Genomic DNA, 13,386 nt, shown 5'->3' with positions numbered 1-13,386 from the left:
AGACAGTTTATTTCAATTTTGCAAAGATGAAGACTCCAGACAGAGGAGATGAAACTTCATCTCGAAGAGCTTTTCACTGGAAATATAGGAACAAATGGTGTGTTGAGAGGTTTTGTTCTCTCTGTTACAATCAATCTCAATCCTTTTGTAATGTGTCCTGTAGCCATGATCGGACCAAACAAAAAATTTAAGCTTCTTCTTCTAGGTAATGATAAAACGAAGGAGAATAGAGGTTTTTGAATATTGCAACACGTCAATCATCTCTTCTAGTTAATTTTTTAAAATACCATCTACGTAGATGGTATTCTTTCTTATTGAATTTAAAGGGTAGACATAATTGTACGAACCTCTGGCTTTCAGACGTACGTTGACTATCATTTTCTTGATGTCCACGGCAGCTTTGAAAACTCCAATGGTTGGCTGGTTACACACAAAACAATTGGTGTTCTTCTCGTGGTGCTGCATCGTGAAATCCAAAACAACAATGAGAAACTCTGTTTTCACAAGTCACATATTGAGTAGCTCTGTTTTGACGAGTTGTGATGAGAGTCAGCCGGTTAATAACCAAAGTAAACCGATATTATGGTTTAGTGCATTAGGGTTGCTCTCCACTAGTAACGTGTGATAGTGGGGGAATGGGTAGTTATATACGTTTTGCTATATATTTACGTAGTTGTATTTTCTATAAACATGAAGAGAAAAATTGCAGTAGAGTTTCTTTTAAGTCTTTGGACCTATCAAGTTGCATACCATTAGGGCACAAAGATTGCAGAAGTAACGGTTTCAGTTTGTTACAACTGGATTCAAGAATGGTTTTCTGCAAATGGAACATGCTAGAGGCAATGCATCCTCCACCTCCTCCTATGTTGTCTTAAACTCAGTCTTCCTGGCTGTTGGTTTGGCCATCTTCTTGACGGTTTCTAAACCGGAGGTTTGTTTTTTGGAGGCTTGCTTCATCAAGCGTTCTTTTGTTTGAGTTGAGTCGTTTGGCCTTCCTGTGACTTAAACTCTTTCTCAACAGCAGGGTGAGGCTCTTTAACTTCACAAGAATCTGACATTCTTGCACCCGAATGAGGTTAATGAATCCACCTACGCATCATGAATCATGATTGGTTATCATAACTAGTTTTGTAAAAGAAAGAAACACCAAGAAACCCACCAAGTTTTATACGAACAGAGATTCCAGTAAAAGAGACCAAGAACATAATGAGGATTTTTGTTTATAATGAGCTATTACAGTGCTGAATGAACGTTTTACTCAAATTGGCGGGATCCCATACTTCGAAAGTACTAAATAGAAGAACCAACAGAGAGAAAGTGGCATGAAAAAAAAGACAAGGAGGCAAATCACCTCGAATTTAGATGAAAATGAAGATTCTCCGGTGAATTACGTCAGAGATAAATAAAACCGACGGTGACGAAAGTCTTCCGATTTGGAGAGAGACGCAGAGAAAGGAAGAGAAGAAGAAGAAGAGTTGGGACTCGTTTGTTAGTTAATCTACTTTGATCTAATGGGCATTTAATTCACACTAATCCCATTAAATATATAACTTTTATTTTTATTTTTTTAAGACATATTATGACTTATGAATTGCATATAAAGACATTTGATGCTGAATAGATATTTTATTGATGTACATTGTCTTTTATGCCTTCAAATAAGACCCGACTACAATTTCTCTCAGCTAACTCTAACTATAAACTAACCGATTCACTACAAGAAAACATGATTTTAACGACAACTACTATCCTCGCTAATTCATCGTAAATGAGTCTTTACGACGATTTAGCGAGGAAACGCGTATCGTCGTTAAAGTTTGGTCGTAAGTCGTAACAGATATTTAATCGCCATTTCGTCGTAAAAGTACGAGGGACCCATTTCATCGTAAAACAAAGGTTAAATATTCGTCGTAAAGGAGACGTAGATTTCCACGTAAAGTAGACGCTAACTTTCCACGTAAAGAATCCTCGTAAGATCGACGTAAAATATACTCGTAAAATACACGTAAACTTTACACGTAAAGTAGACGTAATATATCGTCGTAAAGAAAACATAAAGCCTTACACGTATATTCGTCGTAAAGGTTTCGTCGTTAATGACACGTAAAGCTTATTCGTTAAATCCTCGTGACTTAACCAGAAATTTGCTTCGTTTTATATAACTGATTTTACTTTTAAATTTAAATTATAAATATTAGAAATTTAAAGAATTATTTCAAAAATATTAGAAATATAAATAATTATTAATGCGAAAATATTAAAAATTTGGAATAAATAATAACCGAAAAATATTATATAAATAAAAGTTTGGAATTTTTATATTATACAACAAAAAAACTAGGTAGGGCGGGGGCGGTGAATCGTCTTCCGGTAAAGGTCTTCACTCCTCCTCTGTAGTTCCTCCTCTTGCTGCTGAGTACGAGAAGGCTCGAGAACCGGGTTCCGTCGTCGCATATACGCCAACATCTCCTCCCATTGGGGATTTCCAGAAGCTATAACTTCCAGAAACCCCTCCACTCCACCCATACGAGCTTGGAACGATTGGCGCGTGGACGCCAACTCAGACTGCGTCGACGCCAACTGAGTCCGCACCGAGTCTAACTCCGAACGCAGCTCAGTGACTTCGTCGGTTCGTCTCTGACCATAAGACGATGTCGCTCTTGGGACATCGTTGACGGAACCGATTCCCAACGTATGTCCCTTTTTCTTAGGGACGATCTACAAAAAAAAATAAAGTTTAATGTTAATAATTAAAAATAGGTAGATTAAAAATTAAAATAAAAAATTTTACCTCCTCGTAAATCTGATCCACTTCTTGAGTGGATAATACGACCGGTATTCCATCGGGAGATTGCTGGGTCAGCTGGGTTTGGCGGTCTTCAATCCGAGCAACGACATTGTTGTAGACTTGCTCGGACTTCGGATCCACAAATACCCCCGCCTTGTGATGTTAGGAGTTTTGAGGCTCCTAAGTCAAATGATAGTAAAGTGGAAGTAAGTTGTCGAACCAATTCTAAGGGATTTAAAGCAATGAGAATGCAAGTGCCTATTTAATCTAAGTGCAACCAGAGATTTGAATGATTTTAAATTACTACTAATGATTGAATGCAATAAAAGAATTATACTTTCTTAACTAATGGAAAAGAGAACTCATGGGTGTAGGGAATTTGACCTTGGGTGATCAAGTTTCGAACTAAGAAATGCAAATGATCAATCAAACTATCAACCTTAAGCCTAAACACAATTCTAAGCAAGCTCTATGTCTAGATGAATGCTCATTTGCAAACACATCTCAAACATCAAATGTCTTTGGTTGAATAATATGAAAGCAATCATTAAGAACAAGTCTAATAGCTATCTTAGCATCTTTAACAACAAATGTCTTTGGCAAAATACACTAAAAGCTTAGGAGAGTTGTCTCAGTCATTTCATCAAACACCTTTTGGGTGGGAAAAGCCTAATGATCAACTTTTAAGTAGCTAACTCAAAAGATGCATTATGAATACTCTACTAGCAAGGAACAAGAATGATCTACACTAAAACATCCTAGAACTAGCCTAATCACCCTTAATCTCCCTAACCCATGAATTCAAAAGGTAATTACTCACTAATCTCCATGATTCCTCTTAAACCCATGGTGGATTTCAGATTAATCATGTAGAGAAATAGATAAGAAATCAACAGAAACACAAGAACATAACAAATCAAAATCCAAAAGAGATGAACTTTTCTTGAGAGTTTTGTGTTCTTCCAATAGATCAAAGATCATCTGCCAAATGGTGGCTACATAGTACTTAAACATTAGGTTTTCCAAGTGCAAAAACGTGCACAACAATTGCAAAAAGGTTCTTGAAAAATAATAAAATCGTGCAGCAGATAACGCGGAGCGACCTCAGAGGGTCACTCCAGGAGGTCGCTCTGGGTTTGGGAGCGACCTTAAGGGGTCGCTCTGAGAGGTCGCTCCAGCCTCCATTTTTGTGTCTCCGGACGATGAAAACGCGAGCGACTTAGGTAGGTTGCTCTAGTTGGTCGCTCTGGTTGGGAGCGACCTTGGGGGGTCGCTCTGAGAGGTCACTCTGCGGTTCTCGGCCAGGATGGATATGCCTTTAGTAAATTGATCATAACTCCTCCATTACATCTCCAAATGACTTGAAACCACTTCCATTAGAAATCTAACTCAATTTCCTGTGTCTCCACAAAATCTTAGCAACAGAAGATTTCTCTAAGGCCTGCATCCATGCTCATCTTTCACCCCCTTTTTGATCACATTGCTTCCAAATGTCTCCAAGAACTCCATGTGGTGTTCCAATACCTGATAGAGACATATGTATGCCAAATGCAACCTAAACATGTCTAAATCGTAATCTATATGATGAAAATGCTTATGAATGAATGGTTAAAACAATGCAAATATGCAAGACATCACCTTGGTCTTGTGGGTCCTCTCGTAAAGCTCTTTAAGAGACGAGAGTTGTCCCGTCTCTTTGGCCTGATAATATTTAAAATTTAAATAGTTAGAATCAATATACATATATAAACATATTAATTATTAAAATATTTTATATGAAAAAAAAATTAGAAATTAATTACCATTTCCAAGCGGACACGGGCATGGGGTTTTTGACCCGTACAGTGAAGCATCGGGCCGTTGCCGTGCTCGTCTTTGGTATTATGAGAGGCGGAGCAGGCGTTGGAGACTGCAATGGATGATGGCAGCTCCAGTAACGGATGAGGCCATCGTAGATCTCCTGGGTCAGCTCGGCGGGTTTCACGTCGTTGTAACCCATGTAGATCCAGTCCTCCTTCAAGTTGCCTACGGTGTCCAACAACCGCTTCTTTGCCTTTGCGATGAACTTCGCTTTCACGTCCTCGTGAACCCCGATGGACCAATGTTATCTTTGCTGCATGTATAACACAAAAAAAAGATTAATAATTAGTTAAAAAATATTAATGAAATAAAAGTTAATAATAAAAATTAAACATAAAATAATTAATTTAAAAAACTTACAGCAAACATCTTGAACCACGTGTTTCTGACGTGGTGCGGCGTCTTCGCCCAGTTTGGGTGAGCCTCGGAGAAGTATCCTTTGATGATATCGGATACGCTCGTAGCGACAGAATTGTCGACCCCAAACCTGAAAAAAAACAAAGTTATAAAAAAATTTATTATTAATTTTAAAAATATTTAAATAAAAAAAAATTACGTACCACAGAGTCCCCTCTGGTCGGTCGGGGTCTAAAACTGGTAAACCGGCTCGGCCTGGTTGAGCGAGAAGATCCTCAACCATGTACCGAGCAAAAGGAGCGGTCGGCGGCACCCACAACTCCGGATGAATGTATCCGGGTGCAACCGGGTCTTGAACCGCCTGAGGTGCAGCAGGTGGGGGTGGTGCACCAGATGGAGGAACCGGTGGTGGCTGAGACTGAGACTCCGGGACAATCTCCGGGATGGAGGAGCCTGGAGCTGAAGATGATGATCCAGCAGCAGGATCACCACAGAACATCTGACTGTAGTGGGGAGTTTTCTTCTACTTGTTCTTTCAAATCATCTGAAAAAAAATTCAGATAGTTAGAAAAAACAAGCAGAAGAAATCAACTAATCAAAAAATTCTATCAACCTATCTAAATTCTCTACACTAACCACCTAATCAACTATAAACCTATTTAAATTCACTAAACTAAACCACCTACCTAGAGAGAGATTAGAGAGAACTTTGAGAGGTGTAGGAGAGGAAATTGGGACGAAATGAAGTGTCTGGTTCTCGCGTGTATATATAAGATTACATGGAGACGTAAATTCGTCGTAAACTTACGACGAAACAGCAAGGCCCGTGTCATAATTTACGACGAATTAGCAAGGCCCGTGTTTTTTACCTTTACGACGAATTTGCAAGGTCCGTCTTTTTGGTTCACGTGGATTTTACGACAAAACCGTCCTACGTGGATTTAGCATTTGTTTTTTACATTTCGTCGTAATTACCACGTTATTTTACGAGTATTTAACGTTTATATCCTATAATTTCCTAAACCCTAAACCCCAAATTCCTAAAATCTTAACTAGTAAATTATATGTGTTTAGTTTTGTTTAATCATGAAATTTTAATTATATAGGTTTAATTTAATTATATAGGTTTAATTTATTTTTAAGTGAATTGAAACCATATATATATATATATATAGATTGAGGTTTGGGGTTTAGGGTATTGGGTTTAAGGGTTCCATGTAGTAGCCGTTAATTCCTCGTATATTAGCGTGTTCTTTACGACAAAATAGAAAAAATTCATGCTAATTCCACGTAAGCCAGTTTCGTCGTAAAGAACTCGCAAGCTTACGTGGAATTAGGAAGGTATATATTATATTTCATCGTAAATTCCTCGTTGATTACGAGTTATTAACGAGGTAATTTTGTAAATCCCTAAGCCCCTAACCCTTTACCCTAAATCCCAAACCCCAAAATCTTAACTAATAACATATATATGTGCTTAGTTAATTTAATCAAGAAATTTTAAATATGCGTGTTTATTAAGTCTTCTTAAGTGAATTGAGTTTAGCAATGTAAACCTTATATATAGATTGACTTATAAGTTAAGGAAGTTTTGGTTAATTTTGGGTTTGATGTTTTAAATTCTTAATTTGTTTAATCATAAAATGTTATTTTTACAAGTTTATTGTGTCTGCTAAGTGAAAGCATACATAGATTGAGGTTTGGGGTTTAGGGTTTAGAGTTTTAGGGATTTACACATGACACTTGTTAATTCAACGTAAATTAACGAGTTCTTTACGACGAAACAGCTAAAATGCTTGTTATTTCCACATAAGCTGATTTCGTCGTAAAGACCTCGCAATCTTACGTGGAATTAGCAAAGCGCGTATTTATTTTTAACGTGGTCTTTACGACGAAATCAGCTTACGTGGATTTTGCAAGGCCCATGTTTTTGTTTTACGAGGAATTAACGACGATAACGTTTAAATCCCTAAAAGTGTAAACCACAAACACCAAACTTCAAACTTCCTTTAACTTATAACTCAATCTCAAACATCAAACCCGATACCCTAAACCCCAAACACCCAATTCACTAATAAGAGAAAATAAAATTTATATAATTTAATTTTCATGATTCTAAACAAATGCATTAATTAAGTCTGAAAGTAAATAATATTTTTTTTAAAATTACATCATCATTCAGATACATCATCATTCTCTTCAACACTAGAAACATCATCACTTTCATTAAACTCGTCTTCAACAGCATCGTCAGTGGTATCGTCGGGAAGATTTTCATACTCATGATTATGCGGATCAATGAGTAGGATGTCATCCATTTGTTGTTCAGGTTTTTCGATTTCATTGATGTGTTCTTCTTGCAAAGGTGGTTCTTCTCCACCGATTATTCGTCCACGGGGTGTAACTTTGATAACGGCTAACCAACTTCTTCCAGATTCTCGCAACTTCGGGTATGGTAGGAAGCTAACTTGGTCTGCTTGCGAAGCTAATATGAAAGGCTCGAATTTGTTGTACATCCGTCCACCATTGACAGCAACTACACCGAATTTGTTAAATCGAACACCTCTGTTGACCACGGGGTCGAACCAGTCACATTTGAATATGACGCATTTCAGCTTCAATAACCCAGGGAATTCCACTTCAATAATCTCCTGCAAGATCCTGTAGAAATTGGTTTCGCCTTTCACACAAATTCCATAATTGCTGGTCACCCGGTGTTTACCATACTCGTACGTATGAAAAGTAAAGCCTAGTGAGAAATACATCGCTGATGTGGTGACCTTTGCAAGTGGACCCTGAACTAATTCGTGAAACCATGTGGAGTAATCTGGATCCTCATATTCAACCTGAAAATTTAAATTAAAGAGAACATTGAAATTATAAATGATACTAACGGTGAATACATACCATGTATATGCCAAAAAATATCGGAGTGGAGTAAATACCTGACTCTTCAACCATTTAATAAAGTGTTGATCTTTCCTTTTATCTACCTCAGTTGTGGATATACCTGGGATTGCTTCTTGGACTTGAGTAACAAATAGGCTGTAAAATGTACATATTTTATTAATTATATCATTTGAAAAGTATATTTTAATTAGAATTAGTTTAGAAGTTTCCATATATGTTACCTTTCAAAATAGCGCATAAATGGATCCTCACAATTAAGTAGAATGTAAGTGTGTGCACTATGGGCGTCTTCACCACTCGGCCACCAAACCTCTTTCGTTTTCCCATCCATTCGGTTAATCTGGCTAAAGATATCTGGAACACCAGCAACTGCATATGTTGGGGCAACACCACCATCATCATATCTTCTTGGAGCTCTTTGTCGGGTCCGTACATTAGGTGCAAAGTAGTACGATGTGAAGTGAGATGGTTCTTCCGTCAAACTTCCAGCAATTATAGAACCTTCAACCTTTTCGAGGTTTTTTGTCTTTCCCTTCAAATATTTCATTGCCCGCTCATACTGATACATCCATCCATAATGTACTGGTCCTCGAAGCAATGCCTCATACGGGAGGTGGACAGCTAAATGCTCCATGACGTCAAAAAATGAGGGAGGAAATATCATCTCCAAGTTGCACAATAAGATCGGAAAATTCTCGTGAAGTTGTTCTACGACATCCTCTTTAAGAGTGCGAGTGCTCAAATCCCTGAAAAATGCTCCAATTGCTTTGTATATTCCAAAAACAATTAAACAAATTATTAGTGCATATTTTTGAAAAATAAATTAAGAAATTAATTAGTGTGAGTAATAATATATTACATGCAAGTGCTTCATGTACTTTTGTTGGAAGTAGCTCCGCAAATGCAAAGGAAAGTAGTCTTTGCATAAAGACATGACAATCATGACTCTTCATCCCGGAGAACTTTTGGACCTTTTCAACACATCTAGAGAGGTTTGAAATATACCCATCAGGAAACTTCACTGCTGATGCAACCCAGTTGAACAAGACCGACTTTTGTTCTGAAGATAATCTGAATACCGGTTCAGGAACTTGTCAATTGCTTTTTATATGTAACTCGGGTCTTGAGCAAATATCAGGCAAGTCCAACCTCGATTTTTGATTGTCTTTTGTCTTCCCTAGAACATTCAATATTGTATTCATAATGTTCTCAAAAAAATTCTTCTCAATATTCATCACATCCAGGTTGTGGCGCAAAAGAAAATCCTTCCAATACGGCAACTCCCAAAATATACTCTTCTTGTGTCAGTTGTGCTGAACTCCATAATAATCAGGCATATTACCGGGAACATGCCAATTACCACCACAACGAACTGTTTCTTGAGCTCCGTAGTAATCGATTTGCTGTTCAATTTATTCTCCAGTTAAATACGGAGGAGGAGTGTCTCTCACAACCCTTTTCTGCCTAAACAATTTCTTGTTTCTTCGATAAGGATGATTAATGGGAAGAAATCGACGGTGACAATCGAACCAACTTGTCTTCCTACCGTTCTTCAGCTGAAATGCATATGTCGTTCCATTACAATATGGACAAGATAATCTCCCATGTGTATTCCACCCAGACAACATCCCATAAGCAGGAAAGTCACTTATGGTCCACAAAAGCATCGCTCGCATCGTAAAATTCGTCTTCATTGAGCAGTCGTATTAATATGGTCAAGAACAGAAACTCCCGTTGCATGCACATATCTGGGGGCATGTTATATGGCGTCATAAAGACTGGCGACAATGAATATTGTCTCCCTGACATACCGAAGGGACTAAATCCATCCGTGCATAATCCCATATATACATTTCGGCTATTGCTAGCGAATTGTGGATATATTTTGTTAAAATGTTTCCAAGCTCTTGCATCTGATGGATGAGTCATCTCACCATCCGTCTGAGTATGCTCGGCATGCCATCTCATTTTTCCAGCAGTCTCCTCAGATTGGTACAATCTCCTCAGATTGGTACAATCTCCTCAGATTGGTACAATCTCCTCAGATTGGTACAATCTCTTCAATCTTTCGGTAATTGGTAGGTACCACATCCTTTGGTACGGTACCCTATTACGTCCTCGTCCTTGCGGTTTGAATCGTGGCTTCTTGCATAATCGACACTCTTCTAACTTCTCATCATCTCCCCAGTAGAGCATGCAGTTGTCGATGCAAACGTCTATCATCTCAGAAGGCAACCCAAAACTATAAACTAGTTTCTGAATCTCATAATAAGAATCAGCAGATACATTGTCTTCCGGCAAATACTCTTTAAACAAGTCTGTCCATGCATTCATGCAACTTTCAGGTAGATTATGATCAGTTTTAATACTCATCATTCTAGCAGCCAACGACAATTTAGAGAGACCTTCTCTACAACCACTGTAAAGTGGCTGATTCGCAGCATCTAACATTTCATAAAACTTTTTTGCATCTTGTTAGGTTCTTCAACTTCATCATCATCATGAGCAACAAATGCATCAGCTACCATATCATGAACCCTATCATAATTATCTACCATCTGCTCCTCCTGATGGTATCTATGTTAATTATGCAAATGATCAACCGGTTCATTCTGAAAATTGCTATTACTACTATTAGCTTCATTCTCATAATTATAATCTTCTCCATGTTGAAACCAGATATAGTAATTTGGCATGAAACCTGTATTTATTAAATGCTTCGAAATATTTTCACGAGTTGCCAGTTTTGAATTGTTGCTTTTCCGACAAGGAAAAAACATCTTACCGCTTTCCTGGGCGAGCGGTGTAGAATCTGCTTGATGCATAAATGTCTCTAGTCCTTCCAGATACTCTTTCGTCACTCTCCCGTTAGCATCTCTATGCGTGTACATCCACCTCCGCAACTCAAAATAATTTCCATCGCCGGACATTTTTTTTCTTTCACGTTTTTAGATTTTTTTTCTTTTGCATGTGGTGTGTTTCAAATGAAACACAAATTACATATTTATAGGAAAATTCGAAATTGGTAGGTGAGATTTTACTACGAATTAACGACAAAATATGGGTAGTTAGACAAGATAAAAAACGTGTGTCACCTAAAATTAGGTTGAACTCGCAAAAACCCATAAACAAATTCCTCGTTAGTTACACGTTAAAGTTTACGTGTTCCTTACGGCGAAATGAGTTTTCTCGTAAAATGGACGTTAGTTTACGTTTGGTTTACGACGAAATGGTTTTGTCGTTATTTAACGACAAAATTACGTGTTTCCTGTCTTTTCACGTAATTTCCTCGTAAAGGCGACGTAATTTTACGAGGAAATTATTTTGTCGCTAACTCTCGTCGCTAAGACCACGTTTTCTTGTAGTGATTACTTTACTTCCACAATTCTAACTAGACGATAAAAATAAGTAATTAAAAACTTTTTTTTTTTATTTTTCAAAAAGTCACATATATCCCTATATTCTCTCTCAAATACTGATTTTGAATCTCGAATTTTCTTTCCCAAATTCTCTAACCCTAATTTTCGCGAAACTCTCTCCTTCTTCATGATGTGTCGAAGAAAACCATGAACCCAAAGTTATGGGCGCTGGTTTTGATTCAGTGATTTCCTCTCCATGTCTTCACTCATTGTTCTCGACTTTCCGATAATTCTCATCTATACTTTTACTCTCTTTAACGAACCATGATGAAATCGAAGCCAAAGAAGAAAGGAAAGACTACTGAGGAACCAACCCTATCGCAAACCGCTATCGGAGTCGAGAAACCATTGCGAAATCGAAATCGAAGAAAAAGGGAAGCTCAATAGTCAACCTTTGAGTTATTATGGACGGGAGAGATGTCGAGCAGATTCGAGCTCCGGTGTGGAGAGGACGACACGACGGTGAGTAGGTCCGAGTTCTGTTGTGGAGAGGATGAGCAGGTCCGAGCTCCAGTGTGGAGAGGACGCGACGACGAACAGGTCTGAGCTCCATTGATTCTTTTGCTTTTTGTTTGGTTGTTGTAGTCACTTTTGTGAGTCTTAAAATAAAGTGTGTATGATTATTTACCTTATTGAGAAATCAAATTGAATTATGTATTTACTAAAACATCAAAAATGTAATGACGTTTCTATAATACTTGCATTGATCTGTGTTAACAATACTTAGTTTATTTTCCTGCATTCTATTGTTCTGTTTCCGTTGCGGGTTATTAAGCCAAACATAAACGACATGTCTTTATGTGGTTGATACTTGATACCATACTTAATCCAAAATCAGCATAGTCCAGAAGAAAAGTGCCTCTCTAGCACATGTGTTATTTGTATCCAACTCATTATCTCTTGGTTTATATATCTTACTCTAATATTTTGTTTTAATAATTTGAATTATGTTGTAAAATTTATGAATATATGTTTTTTAATTTTATAATTTATAAAATATTTAATAAATGGATTAAGTTACGCATGATTATTGCAAAGGTTCTTAACAAAAGTCCTTAACACACATATATGTATATATATATATATGTATATATTATATATGCGTATGTAATTGTTTGCTAAGGACTTTACGGAAACCGAAACCAAAAGTTTCTTAATTAAGGAATTTTCGGTTTCGGTTTCCGTAAAATCCTTAGCAAACAATTACATACGCATATATAATATATACATATACATATATGTGTATTAAGGACTTTTGTTAAGAACCTTTGCAATAATTATGCTCTTATATTTATTAATTGGTGTAGTAATTTAATTATTAATAAAAATTATACATATATATATATAACTTTTATATCTTATTATATAAATAAAAAATGAATTGATATTCGTTTATAATTATATTTAGTATAAATTATAATTTTTTTATTAAAAGTAAATATTTAAAATAAATGTATATTTACATTTTCATAAAAGTATTAAAGTATATTATTAAAATGCAGACTTAAAAGATACTAAGGAGACTGAGGGAAGAAGGAGAGATTAGTGGCACGAGAAAGACCAAATAGACCCAGGCGAAAGAAACCCCACCACCATCAAACTCTTTTATGGCTGAGCTCCTGGAAACTCAAGAGGAACCAGCTAAGGTAATGGTATCCTCAATAACTGAGAACCAAGGATTAGATACGGCTATATTAGAAGCTGAGGAGAGCTTGAGTATGATTGATGAGATTGGTCTAGGATTGGAAGATAGCGGTAGGGCTTTACAAGGCATCTCTGAGATTGATTTTCAGCAAGTCGTAGATGGAGAAATGGAAGAAGATGCGAGCTTGGGGGATGAGAAGACTGTGGTCAATGGGGATAAAGCGGTGCTGATGGCAAATCGCAGGTTTCTTGGGGATGGAGCTAATAGGCAGGGTGCACGCAAGAAGAACCTCAAGCCAGTTGCAGGTACCGGTGCGTCAAACAAGCTAAAGATGGCCAACTGGTTAATGTGAAGCGCCCTACAGCTAAACCGGGAATCCGTCATGGAGAGTCCTCCAAGCAAGTGGA

General features: G+C 37.2%; 1 long non-coding RNA gene across 1 annotated transcript; it reads right to left on the bottom strand.

Moving 5' to 3' along the window:
* Positions 1–328: 328 nt before the first annotated feature.
* Positions 329–1,486, bottom strand: LOC130504650 (uncharacterized). The gene is made up of 3 exons (XR_008941359.1): positions 1,352–1,486; positions 751–1,089; positions 329–459 (listed from the first exon to the last, which is right to left on the bottom strand). It is a non-coding gene; the product is annotated as an uncharacterized LOC130504650 (long non-coding RNA).
* Positions 1,487–13,386: the final 11,900 nt, after the last annotated feature.

Source organism: Raphanus sativus, chromosome 2 (genome assembly GCF_000801105.2).
Source record: "Raphanus sativus cultivar WK10039 chromosome 2, ASM80110v3, whole genome shotgun sequence".
In the NCBI taxonomy this organism is placed as follows: domain Eukaryota; kingdom Viridiplantae; phylum Streptophyta; class Magnoliopsida; order Brassicales; family Brassicaceae; genus Raphanus; species Raphanus sativus.
The sequence above is the reverse complement of the archived record's forward strand: the minus strand, read 5'-3'. Positions and strand labels throughout refer to the sequence as shown.